The sequence below is a fragment of the Strix uralensis genome, chromosome 26, assembly GCF_047716275.1.
Source record: "Strix uralensis isolate ZFMK-TIS-50842 chromosome 26, bStrUra1, whole genome shotgun sequence".
Classification (NCBI taxonomy): domain Eukaryota; kingdom Metazoa; phylum Chordata; class Aves; order Strigiformes; family Strigidae; genus Strix; species Strix uralensis.
This window is the reverse complement of record NC_133997.1, coordinates 3948997-3963062: the sequence shown is the minus strand read 5'-3', so window position 1 is coordinate 3963062 and position 14066 is coordinate 3948997. Positions and strand designations below refer to the sequence as shown.

The window sequence follows — 14066 nt, the reverse complement described above, 5'->3', positions numbered from 1 at the left end:
TAACACAGTGCTGCTTCTGTGTTTCAGGAAGGCACATACATTAAACACATGCAGGTAGTTAAAAAGAAACTTTCTGGCACATTTTAGGCCGTACCTTAACTACCCCCCACCCCATACATCTTTTTGCAGGTGGAAGTGCAAATTTTCAGCTGTAAATCCACAATCTGCATCAACTCACATCCAGTGCAGAGCTGTTCCATTGGGGTTGATTTTTTTTAACCTGTTTGGTCCTTCTCTAGGAATAGCTTTACGAATGAGTGGTAATAACACCCGAATAAGAACGTTCTTTTCTTTTTTGGTGGTAGCATTTTAGATCTGCTTTGCACAGGTATAAGGGAACTTCATAAGGTTCAAAACTAGGAGTTATTTATACTAACGCACACATTTGTGGCTACCAAACTTAACTTTGTTAAGTATGTTAATCGTATGATACGTAAATCAAGCGATCTGTCTTGCTACAAAGAACAAGGAATAATCATTAAAAAGGAGACTGGTCAGTGGTACATCGAAGTTGACAATAAACATAATTCAATGTGCATATTTTTCTTCTGAAGAAAATAGCATTCCAGCTCTCCCCCTGATGAGAGGAATGTATTGTCAATTAATTAGACTGCCATCATATGTCCTCGGATGCCCTTCTATCATATGCCTTCCATATGTCCTTATGTCATATGCCTTCCATATGCCCTCTATGTAATTAAGCTTCTATCATATGGCTTCTATCATATGCCATTTAAATAGATTTCCAGGAGAATATGGCAGTGTTACAATTATGGACCTTTTGCAATGAGTAAAGGAACAACTCATGAGCTGTAGATTAAAAGAGGAGGAAGCAAGAGGAAGGTGGCTCGCCCTGAACAGTTCCTTTAATTGCCAGTTTTGTTTCTCTCAGCTTGGGCAATGAACAGAGAAAAGTGTCCTATTTTCCTTGTTTTCCATTACTGTTCCATTCCTGGTTTTTATTCAGTTAAGCCTGTGAATAGTCGGAGAGATAGCAACTGTTTTTCAGAGAACATTTCCACTGGAATGTAAAATGAAAAAGAAACAATCCACCTCCCAGAAAATTGTTTGTCCTACGATAACGAAATGTAAACTTTGATCTTGTTTTTGTCCCTTTAAGTCTGTAACATAAAGTGAAGTACTAGGAATACCATGGTGAGGGAATTAATGAAAATGAGACTGCACACTTTACTTAAGCATGCATCCCTGTTCTCCCTTATGGACAATAGGTGCAGGTAGTATTGTGCTTTTCTTGCAGTAGTAATTGCCTGGTAGGTAGTGTCCTAATGTACAAGAATATGTCGTGAAATGGATTCCAAATTTGCTGGGACTTATTAAGGATAAAGACCAAAAATAGGCACTGATGCTTATATACGTAATGAAGAAAACTGCAAGCATCCGAGGAATGATGAGGTCTTGGAATGGTTTCCAATGAAAAGACAGCTAGTGTGCTCATTTGCCTTATGCACATTTGTGTATCTGTACCTCTTTCTTCCCAACAACTGCTGAGACTATTTTCTAATCCCAATCAGATTTGATAGAGGAGCAGTGATTCCCGAGACTATTCTGCTCCAGCAAGTTTTACAGAAATGACAGCCATCCAGCAGTCAGGAAGAAGGTTGAAAGGACAAAGAGAAGGTAAAAGAGTCATATATGCTCAGATGTACAAGCTCTAAAATGGAGAGCAGTTTGTAGCATACGCCAGTTTACCTGGATTAACTGGATTGAGTGAAGCAATGAGAACAGTTCAGACAGATTCCCACTGGCTAGTAACCAGCGTGTCCCTGAAGACTTTGTACTCCAGTTGCTAGAGCATGCTAAAACCCATACCATCATGACTCCACTGCTATTTTTATGTGCTCTGCCTAGATTAAGCTAGAATTTACCAAACAATGGCCCTGTATTTTGCTGTGTAGGCATACTGCTAGCCACTATTCATAATATAGATGCATTCCTGAAAGGTAGGTGACAGGTCTTATTTTGGCTTAATCTTTTTATTTTCAGCTGAATTCTCATTTAAAACACACACACACAAAATATACCCAGTCCATCTGGAAGCTCTAGGTCATTAGGGAAATTATTTTGAAAAATTCATGTTGTGGTCCTGCACAATCATTAGTTTGCTGGTGCCACACTCATAAACTGCATACTAAGGGAAGCCTTTAGGCCTCTTATAGTGTACCACTGAAATTATCTGTCAAGATAGCTACTAAAGTGTTGTATTCAGAAATATTTTTTTTCCTGGTTTGCTGGGCAGTAAGAAAATACTTGCAGTAATGCACCATTGCAAATTTTCTTTTGCTTCTGTGTTTTCACATGGCTGTGATACTTGTGAAAGATGGCAGCCTAGCAGTCCTGAAGAAGGAGGAATTCTGCTTATCCACAAAATCCATACCTGGCTGCTTGCGACCCCATAAGCATCTTCTGACTGTTCTGTTGTGCTGCCTCACAGCTCTCCTTGGAGAGGGCCTGATGGTGAGAAAACTGAGGCAAGGGCTGTTTCCTGGGACCTGTATGCTGTTCCTTTGGAAAGGAGGCTGAAACTAAGAAATTTCACGGTTAGAGGGATATTTATTTTCTTTAAACAATGCCTTTCATCTGTTTCCACACCCAGCTGAAACTATGCTGCAACACTACTGCTGCTAAATCAGATGCATTAAGTACAGTCAAATTTGTACATAAAAGTTTTGTAAGAACTGGGATGAAATAGAATGGAATGCCAGAATGACTCATTGTTTAATGAATAAGGCCCTAAGTGTTCTATTGATGCCATTTATAAATCTGTATAAAATGTATAGAATTCATGTCATAACTGGAATTCCAAGCACAGCAACCTTGTGAGCTAAATTATGATGATGATAGGGTACTGCACAAATTAATATGAATTCTAACACGCTTCTGCTTGAAAGCTGCTCAGACAGTTAAAAATAAGACAATTTCATTACACAGATTCAAAGCCCAGACCTCAGAAATGCTGCTACTCTCTCCTTTTGAAATTGTAAATTACTGAAGAAGGAAGTTCATTTTGTGTTCAAGTCAAAAAGTATAACCTGTAAAGGAAACAGATGTCCTTTCGAACACGTGTAGATATTGATTACAACGCACAGTGCGATTGGAAAATAAAAGAATTATCTGGTATAGACCAGCTCAATATTTGGAACTCCTCTATTGGAAATGGAAGGTCTGAAGCCAGAGCAGAGATCTGAACACACATCTCTTTTTGACTGACTTTTTCCTTCTCATTCTTACTTTTCCCTGTTCATAGCTTGGTGGCTTAGATCTGAATCCAGGTGAAGTTCAGCATTTCCAGCGTGAGGGTTTGAGATAAGTTCTATATCCATTCCGACTTCAGTCAGAGACAAACTCGTCTGTGTGTGGTGTTGGGCTACCAGTATTTAACCTTCCAGTCTAAACTGAAACAGAAAGGAAATCTGATGTTTGGAAATTTCCCATAGCAGAGAGAGATGCAAAATGTTTTATCTGTGAAGAAAAAAACTGTTCTTTTTTTTTTTCTTTCTTTTTTAAACAAGAAAAAACTTCTAGTTGTCCTCACTCCGCTGATGCTCCAGGCAGTCCCCGTTGCATATATTTAGATTTATATATTCAAAGTATAAAATGTATTCTCCCTGAGCAAATATTTTTTTTACATGCAATAGGGTGAAATTAGCCTCTTTGTGCAATGTCATGGCCCTGTTTTTTGGTTAAATAAGTTCAAGAATCAGGTTTCTGGGGCAGATATGGAAAGAGATTGAAATTCTGCGTTCTGTGTTATACGCAGTGGCTCCTCCTTATCGCCACCTCTCCCTGCTTCCTTCTCAAATTCAAAGAAAATGACTTCCTGTCCAGTTAGGTGATCCAGGATTGTCTGAGGTGTACTGCAAATGAAATGCCAAGGGCTAGAAATATTCCAAGCGATTATTTTCTTAAAAGCAGGAGGGAGCCACTCCCTGGCTCCTGCCAGCCACTTCTTGATGTACAACCACTTTTTCTTTTCTAAGAAAAAAGCCCACCGCACTCAAGACCCCATCTCAGAGTACTGTTCAAAAGCAGTGTAGGTATGGCCAATACAGTCTTCTTGATTTCTGTTTTTCATCTACGTTCTTGTAGGTTCCCACGTTCAGGTAGCCAAACTACTGCGTCGTGTGCCACAGAGGAGCAAACGTTGTGGTGCAGGGTTCTCCCTTGCCCCTCTCGGGTCACTGAGGATAAGTCCGCTTCCAGTGTGAGTCACCCTGCTGCCATTTTTCCTTTCAACCTTTGCCAAGGTCTGATGACAAGACTGTGATTTCTCTAAGCTTGTCTTTGTTACAGGTGTGACATACAGCTCGTACGGTTTCATTATGGCTTTCATAATGTATTAACGAAATGTCAGGATCAAGTCATTTATAATTAACAGTGACGTGTAAATGTCATGTCTAACAGTTAGAGTGTAAGAATATTTTTGTGAATGGGCCATTTTTTACACATGCAACTGTCAATGTCCAAAAAAGCCATAACCAGTCAGGCAAATGGTTGGTAAAGGCAGATTTTTTTTTTTCTTTTGTTTACCCCTTATTGAATTCTTGATAGGCAACTAGACCTTATTGCCTGTTGTTCCTAGATCCAGTACAGCTACAAAGCTCAAGCCATGAATAGAAGCCTTTAGGAACATTTCAGGGATGATAAATGTGGAGTGGATAAACCCCTGTACAATACTGATGTAAAATTCGTATGAGCACTGTCTGTACTTTTGGGACCAAAGACAGTAAGGCATGCAGCACAGGAGCTGTACTACCAAACCTGACGAGAGGAAGAGTGGCTCAAAAAGGTGCCAGCAAAAATGGTCCCAAGCAGGGAAACTGATATACCAGAACCATTCCCATTGGAAAAGAAAGCCAAATTGACATTATAAGGAAAAGCAAAGAAAGAATGAGGAGGTAGACTGAGAAATTCTCACAGTTTCACAAAGTGAATACAAGGAGACATGCAGTGAAATTAAATGGTGACAAACTGAAAACGTTTTAAAAAGCAATTCTTTTCCATGAGTATTTAATTAAAGAAGGAACTTAATTGCTTTTAGAAGTTAATGGGAAGTTTGCAAGTCTAGAACAGATTAGATACTTATGTTTTTAATAGCCATACATAGAATTGTGGTCATTCATTATAATAACTTTAGAGCTGAGTTTAGACTTCAAGTTTCAAGGTTCAGGATGAAGTGCAGCAGTTCAAGACCAGGGAAAAACCAGTGGGAAGGACAACTCTTGGTTGTCCAAAGCCAGTAATACTTGTCACTATTGGAGAGGGTGTGTTAGAGAAGTCTGGATTCTGACCCAGGCTATATCTGTCTCCTGCAAAGGATTAAGCACATAGTTTGCCACTGATAAATAGAAGAGAAGGGTTGATAGATGTTTGGCCTTCACTTGGGCTCACATATTGAATAACTGCAATACAGCAGTATTAGTAATAATTGTCCAATGGCGTGGACCACCTCCAGTTCCTTGCAGTTACCATGTGCAATGGGAAAGGATTGCATGGCCACTGTCCAGAAATAAAAGCAGAGGAAGGTCAATGACTTATCCAAGGCCAGGCAGCATATCACTGGAAGGGCTGTGTACAAAAGCCAGGTCAGTTGGGTTGCAGATCTGCATCTAACCATATGTTGTGACCTTCTCCTTCCTCATTAAATATGTTTCTTGGAACCCTGGTATTACCAGAAATAATAAACGTTTCAGAAGCAGTGAGGAGGGTTACACCTGGTTCTGCTTTCACACCCACTTTTCAGTAGGAGGTTAGAGCTGGTCTTCACCACGCAAGAGCATGTCATACAGGTACGCTTAAGCTATCAGTGACTGCTGTGGGATGTGCTGAGCTCAGGTGTGGTGCTGCACTAGCAACAGCCCTGCTGCCCCAGGGCCTGAGCTGGCCCTTCCAGATCGTACTGGCCAGAGATCTGTGGTTGCAGCAGCTCAGATTGGTGTTAGATTTGGGCTAACTACGGTCAGTCCCCTGAAGAGTGTAGGCAGACTGAAGAGTCTAGGTACTCTGCCCCTGAAGAGTGTAGGTATTCCTTAGCTTAGGTGAGATTTAAGGAACTGTTGTAAATAGCAGGTCAAACCCATTCCTGGATTAACCCACTGATGTGGGTTTATTTTAAAGTTTGTTTTTCTTGTGTTTGAAGTGGCCTCTCATCTCTTCTGTCAAGGAATAGCAGTTGTGGCATCAGAGGGTGGTTTGCAATAGTGGTGTTTGCAGTCTGTCAGATCCCACAGCTTCCCCTTGGCTTTCCATTTCCTTTCGTAAATGAGGTTGTTAGATTTGGAGGACAGATTTTTAAAAAAAGAATGAGGAAGAGAAAGAAAAAGAGGAAGGAAATGGGAAGGGAAGAAGGCAAGACATGATTGCTCTCTGCTACAGATTTTGTGGTTTGAGATGATTTTGAAAATTGCCTTTCCAATAGCTTTTGAAAGGTGAAAGGAGAACTTATTTTATAAGAACCCAAAGATATTCCAGTCACGTGTTTCCCTTCATTTGTATGGGAGAATTGAATGAGAAGTTAAACACTGTAGGTCTTAGTGGAAAAAATAAAATCAGTGTCCACTACTTAGTATGTTAGTAAAGATGTAGTTAGTCTGCTGAATCATGTCTGTCTGTAGGGTTCTAGGATAGGAGTCACTGGTCAGCAATCTGTAACCATGATGCTGTAATAAATCCACAAGGGCCCCGTGTTGGTTGCTGCATTTCATAAAGTGACTCCTCGGGACTTCACATCGGAATTAAAGAGCTGTAGTCTCTTCCTTCTTCAACAGAAGAGGAGGATAGCCATGCTCTGCTGGTGAAATTGCTAGTGCGAGGGGTTCTGTGATGCTCTGTTTTGTTTATATTCCAGTAGAGGGGCAATTTTTAATTGCAAAATACGTATCCACAGTCTCATTTGCATGGTGCATACAGCCTCTCAGGAGGTATGCACACCAGCTCACTGCTGTGTGCTTTAGAAGAGGTGGGGATCTCATAAGACAATCTGTCTTGGTGCTGCCTAACATTTTATATATATGTTTCTATATATGTTTGTCACATGCCTGTGAAGTAGCAAATTGCAAACCAAGAGTGACTAATGAGTTGAAGAGCCAGGAAAGGTTATCTGGAGCAAAGAGAAGTGTGTGATAACTTTTTAGACTAATAGGATGCAAGGTGAAAGCCTAACAGACTGTGTGCAGTGAGTCAGTCCTGCACCAAAACTGACTCAAGAGGGGCACCTAGAAATGGTCCGGGGGAGCACGAGAGTAGGGATGTGGGGGTGCTTAGTGGGGTAGTTGTGTCAGCTCTTGGTAACAAGGAACTCTTGATCTGTATTGAAGTCAAGGGTTAAATGTTTCATCCATGAGTTAGTGCGAGGAATTAAGAAAGTCTACTTGACATCTGAAATCACAGGGAGGCTTTTTCTGAGTATTAAAAAAGCCTCTTCAAATTATTTAAAGCATGCTTCTCTTGCATTTTAAAACTGGGGGAAGCTGTGCGAGTGAGATGGGCCAATTTTTACTCTTGGTTAGTAATAACTTAGTTCACACAAATGACAGCAGGATTTTTCTCTTTGTCCTGCCACGGCTTTAAAAGGAGTTAGATCCTGGGTTAGGTTGCAAAGCAAATGCTCCCAGTTGCCATTTCTGTGAATCCTGCTCTGAATCTCGGTTATAGAATCACGTCATTTGGTCATCTTGAAGTCTGTAAGTGAGCTTACAGACAAGCTCTAGGCACTGGGACTCCAGCATAGCTTTGAGACCATTGCTCAAGCAGTGCCTTGAGACCCACCGAGGCGGTGAATTCTGATGTAACTGTTCACATTTTTGCTTGCTTCTTGTCTGACACAGGCTTGAAAACTCAATGGTAGTTTGCTAGAGTAACGGTGAGGGCGAAATGAATCTCCTTTGCCCGGGTATCTGAGGGAGGTTTAAAAACTCTAAACAGGACAGGATTCACTTGGGAAGTTCCGAGTTTATAAAGCAGCTCCATTACTTGTTGGGAAGCCCTTGGTCTGCCTCATGCCGCATTGCATTACATATTAACGCAGGCTTTGCATTATATATCAACGCAGATTTGTCCTCAGATACCCTACTGTGGAGAAGGCCATTTTTAAATCTTTAATAGGGCATTAGAGCAATTTGCCTGTGATTTAGTTTTAAGTGGGCAAGGAGAGTGGTGACAAACAAAGCCGGGAGGCCCTAAAATTCTTTGAATATTCCATGTTTTCCTGGAACTGTTGGGAAAAGGCTGCCAGAAAGGTCTTGGCAGGTTTTCTAGGTGGCTGGCCAAGTCTGAAGCAAATGTGGATAGTTAATAGGCTAATGCAGCTGTGGTTCCAAGTCCATACATATATAACATACGTTTTTATTTAAGAAATCCCACCGCATGGAGGAGCAAATGTAGTGCTAATATATCTTCCTGAAAGAAAATAGCAAGGGAAAAAACACTGTCATCTTGTAGTGGTAAAATAAGGGATCTTTCACCCTTACTTTTTCGGGACTTGAATTGTCAGTTGAAGAAGAGGAGACATAGGAAATGAAATCAGTAGACAGGCAGCGGCTTTCCCATGAGGGCCTCATACTAATCAGGAATGGCTTATAGAGCAATAGTTTGTGTCTAAGGGAAAAGGCAGAAGTTGTTCAAAGAATGGATTTCTGTTGCTAGATTGACTTTTTGTTGTTACCATGCAAGTAATTAAAAATGGCAATTAAGCAGGAAAGTGGTCAAATAATAACTGGGGACCTGCTGCTGCAGTTGGTTCCATGTGGACAGTCTGTTCTAGCATAAAGTATGAGGCCACCTGTGTGGGTCAAACCGTAAGAGTTAAGTGCTGCTACTGAATCATCCCAGGTATGGGCTGGTTTGGGAGGGGGTTCTCTGTGCACCAAGGTCAGAATCTGTGCGCCAAGGCCCACCGTCGTGCCTGGTGGTCACAGGCACCCAGGTAATGGGTGGTTACTGTCACGACTGGTGGTTGTTCCTGCGAAACATGAGTTCAGATTTCTCTGAGACACCAGGTGAATTAGCTTTGTAATTTTACAATTGTCTCCACTGTGAGGGATCCTTGTTCATATTCAGCTCATGGGGCCTGTCTTGTTTTATTATTAATGGGGCAAAGACTGTGCACAGCCTCTGCCCTTGTAGTGGAACAATTTATTTTTTTTTATTAAGCAATTGGTGCAGACCCTGAAGTTCTGCTACAGACTCCCTATGGGATCTTGGATGAGTCACTTTTTTTGTTGTTGTTTTTATTCACTGTCTATAAAATAGAGGTCCCTGTTCCTCGTAAGGAGTATTGTAAAGACAGAGGAACTGATCATATGTGAATTGTTCAGAGACAGCCATGTTGCATGTCATACTGGAATTGCAAGTGAGCATACTGTGTATCTCTATGAAGAAATATTTCATAGGGACTACCTCCATGCTGACATGCACTCATTAGCTGTACAGAGTTCAAATTGACAATATTTATTATCTAATACTACTGCTATACAAACAAAATCAACTTGAAAAGGTTATTATTATGCTTTAAAAATCCTAATTAATGTCATTTATTATCATAATAACTAATGTGATATTCAGATTTTTGTTTGTTTTCTTCATTTTGTATCTCATGAAAATGTTACACTGTCTTTTTGCATTGTAAAACCAACTAAATTTAAGTTTAGGGTGTACTAGAGCCTGCACTGCAACGTTAAGTGATGCAGAAGTGTGGACTGGCACCAGGAGTGGGGAGACTGGCTGCTTCGCTTGCATCCCGCTGCTGTTTCTGGCACGCAGAGACTGAGCAGTGTCTGATGGGCCAAACGTAAGTCCTCCGAGGTTGCTGCCTCTTCCTCGCATTCTGACATTCATTCTGTCTGTCACATGCCTCTTGATATGTGGCTTTCTAATTTTTAACACGCTCTCAACGCCAGTGAAGTAACTGGAAGTGAGTTAGTGTATATTAAGACCTCTGTGTCTGATTTCACAAGAGGTGAGGGCGACTAGACTTGCGTTCAGACTTTCTCTGTGTTAGAGCGCCCAAGCCTGTTATGTCTTTGACAGCAATACCTCAATGGCTTGGCATCCTGTAGCTACCCTGTGAGAAGAGACTCCCTGTCCCCAGGAGCTTGCAGTCCAAATAGATAAGGCAGGCAGAAGAGGAAACACAAAGAGATGGAGAGACTTGCCCAAGCCACTTAGCGTGTCGAGCGGCAGGACTGGGAATAGGAACAGGGCTTTTGAATTCTCGCCACTGTCATCACCACTGGTTTGGGATTCCTCTGGCTGGTGCTGTACCAGCTTCTGCCTGTCCCTGCACAGGGGTCGGTGCTGTGGGCCCACCAACCAGCTGTAAAAAATATTTTGGTGTCCTACCTTTTGGTTTAATTCTTAAGCAGTGGCTGAGACAAGTATTTTTTCCTTGAGAGAAATGTGCCTCCATGTGTTGTTTAATTTTTTTTTTAAACTGTGTCAAGTGCAGGTGGTAGCTAGAGTACTAGAAAACCTGAAAAACGTTACTTTGTTTATCTTTTAAATAATTCCACCCTCTCTTTAAAAAGATAGTGCTGGTGAAAAAGGGCTAAGAGTCTGGCAGGAGGTCTGGGGGATATTTAAGGATGAACCTGCTTTGAGGCTCTTCAGGTCCCTGTAATCGCTCAGGGCTCTTTACAAACATTAATTAAGGCTCAGAGTCACAGCTCCTTTCTTATGTGCAGTAGTTACATTACCTATTTGTGTTGGTTTTGTGTAGGGGAGAATTGGAAATAGACTGCAGGACTGAGGGTCCACAGTGAGTTCATTGAGGAGATGGGAACAGATCTGTGGAGCGCAGGCAGCAGCCCTCCAAGTCTCTGAATGACACTCCCTCTTTTACAGAGAGACCCAGCACTTCTCTCCTATTGAAATATAATTCATTCTAGCTCTGCTCTTACTCACATGGATTTCTAATTTAAATTTAATTTTCTACTTTTCCTGCCAGGTCAGATTCCCAAAATGTCCCTAAACTTTATGCATGTTTCTGAAGTTGAACCTAGGTTCAGAAGTTTAGATTCTAATTGAAGAGCCTCAACATGGTATTATTTTTACTGGCTTTTTCAGAAAAAAAAAAAAGAAAGAGTTGATTGAGGGACACCGTTTTTTCATGCAATGATTCTAGTGAAATTTCAAGTAAATCTTAAAAAAGCGTTAAATGTTGACCAGACAAAGTTTTTGTAGCAGCCTTGTAGGTTATCATATTAATATAGCTCCATCACTTAGTAACTGAAATATTTCAAAATTTGTCAGACTTTCAGTGGAAAGCCTCAGATCTTAAGAAATTACATTGCCAGCTCAAAACACATTAGATTTATCCGATATTTTAGTGGGGTTCTTGGAACTTTTGTTATGTTTTAAGTGAATCGAGTCTGATTTGAAACTTTTGGTGGACCTGAAACCATGTGAAATATGAGGGTTTTCAGGTGCTTTATGTGATATGGAAACGGCAAATCGTGCAAGAGTAGATGTAATACTTTTTTGTGTGACTTCATCCACATGAGTTTGAGTTTCACCTTGAGTTTCAGAGTTCGGTTAAGTCCGGTATGTACAGGAGAACTCACGGATAAGGGCAGATTGTTAACTCCCCATAGACAACGCGCACATCACTCCAGGTGTTCTCACACTGTTTGTTTGATACTGGATGAATTCATCTCTGCAACCTTTCCTTTCAAATCCCTCTGTTATATCGACTGATCTTTTGTTGAACTCTTCCCATTTCCCTAAACTTGGTTTTCAGTAAGGGCACTGAATGGTGCCGTATTCCAGGGCCTTTCACCAGGCCCGGTTCACCAGGAGGTGAACAGCACTGCCTCAGTTTGCTTTTTGCTTGCTTTACTCACCTTGGGATAGAATTGTTTTATGGCTGTCTCACCTTATTATTTTAATTGTTCTCCATTATCCAGGGATTGGTATAGTTGGAGCTCAAAGAACTTTGAGAAACCTGTTAGCAGAATTGGGGGATGGAGAGAAAATACAACCACCACTTTTTAAGGTGTGTTGCTGTCAGGATAGTGCTTGGGTGAGGTAGTTTGCTAACATGTGCCTTGTTGGGTTTGGAGGTGGAAGTTGGTGGGTGGTGAAAGGGAATTGGCGTGATCTTCAACCACACTCCATCCTCTCTGTTGACTAACAGGGTATCAAATGAGGATAACAAAAGTAATCTGGACATGGTAGCTCCAAGGACCTTAAAACCCTCCAAGGATGTGGTAAGCATTGTTGTGATGGTTCTATATTGTGGGGAAGCAAGGTAGGAAGAGGTGAAGTGATTTTATCACTGATCTGATGTGGAATTGGACAATGGTATACAAAACAATGAGGTTCAAACTAGAAGCTTTTGGTTGTTGAACCCCTCGCTTGATAGAGCACTGTCTGGTAATGCCCAAATCAGTGCACCTTTGCCCAACTTTGCTTCCATGGCTGTGCCCACCCCATGAATTTGTACCTTTCCTCACGTAATTGGAATTCGTTTGTACTAGTAAATACTTTTCACTCCACTGAAAACATTTTACTCATTTGTAAACTCTTTCCGTATATGCTGTCCATATAGCTGAGATATAACTGTTATTTTGAAGATATTTCTGTATAGTTTGTCTAGATTGAAGGTATTGACTTGTCTCAAAAAGGCCTTAAGGTTTTATAGTTAATGCTTAAGTCCCTAAAGCATCCTCTCTGGCTGAGCATCCCTTCTCCTATGTGTCTTCTCCTTCGCTAATTCCAATTGGTCTCAGAAAAAAGAGTAATAGCTGGTCTTTACTCTGCTTTCTGCTATAACTGGGCACCTACTAAAGTCTCTTCTTCCTTTGAACCTGTCTTTGTGATTAAATTCATTCTTCCTTTCTGTTTTCCAGCTTCTCTCTGCAAACTTCCTCTCACTCCATTTCTGCAAGAACTTTTCCTGCAAGCCATGATTAGCGGAGGGGGTACCAATTTATTTATACCCACTTCAGCACGGTAGCAGCCAAACGTTATAAGTTACTGGGTTGTTAAATGGCCTGTAGCACATGAAAGAAGCTTTAGTGTGCTGGTGCAGTTCAGAGTGGACAAGTGTCTACCTCACAGCTGCTCTGAACGTATCCCCAATTCTGGCGTTTGGATTTTTTTTTCCTTCTTAACCTGGTAATATGAACAGGCATGCTCAGGACTAAATGGTCTGCAGAGGCTTGGCCCCTTTTTAAATATGAGAATAATTTTCAGGCCTCTTTCAGTTCTGCTTATTTCACTCAAAAAACCCCAACAAACCAGAACAAAAAGAGAAATATGAGGAGTTGTGGAAACCCCTCAAACTTTCTCTGTTTAAATTTCAAATTCCTGGTGGTCACAGTGCCAGGTGATTTTGCCATTTGTGTTTTCTTCTGTAGTGCCTGGCTTGAATGATCCCAAAGCAGCACGCTAAGTTAAATACATGGCTATGATCAAAAGAGAGTGACGCCTCTATTTTTTTTGTGCCAGCCTGGAGGCCCTTAAGTTTTGGAATTTGAGTCTTTGAAAAACAAAGTTCTAGTAAATGAAGTGTCCGGATGTTAGTGATGATTCATAAAAGCAATTAAAAAAGGAAAGTGCTTTTCCGCTGAGCGTAATGTCTTGGTTTGAAGGTGTTCTTAAGTGTGTGTGTAATTCTGCAAATAGTGGTCATTGGATAGTGACCACTGTGTTGAAGATTATGGATCTGTTTCCAGTATAACACTTCTTTTCACATGGTTCTGATGATCAAAACCTTTTTTTTTTTAGTAGTTGAATCTTTCTTATTTAGTTTCTACTTCAAAATAGTTCCCATCTCTTCCTTCTTAAATTTGTGAAAAAAAAAATCTACTGAGGATGTAATATTTTCCATGGGAGAAATGTGTTTTTTGCAACGTAAATATTGGCGATGGCAGGTAATGGAAATTCATCAAATACGATTATTTTTTTCCCCAGTGCTACGCTCTTGCATTTCAGCCCTGACCTTCCCCAAACACAAAATGCCTCATTTGTACAGCTTTCAAAGCCATTTTCAATAAGCAAGGCTGAACTCAGTTAAAACACGATTAGGGTTATTGTTGTATACAAAGATC

General features: G+C 40.8%; 1 long non-coding RNA gene across 3 annotated transcripts; it reads left to right on the top strand.

Annotated features, from left to right (window-relative positions):
* The first annotated feature begins 3964 nt into the window (after positions 1-3964).
* LOC141935142 (uncharacterized) lies at positions 3965-13583 on the top strand. Of its 3 annotated transcripts, none has more exons than XR_012626478.1 (5): positions 3965-4222; positions 9666-9805; positions 11919-12007; positions 12149-12221; positions 12864-13583. It is a non-coding gene; the product is annotated as an uncharacterized LOC141935142 (long non-coding RNA). The 3 variants fall into 3 exon arrangements; XR_012626476.1 differs by having other exon boundaries at positions 9661-9805; XR_012626477.1 differs by lacking the exon at positions 11919-12007 and having other exon boundaries at positions 9661-9805.
* Positions 13584-14066: the final 483 nt, after the last annotated feature.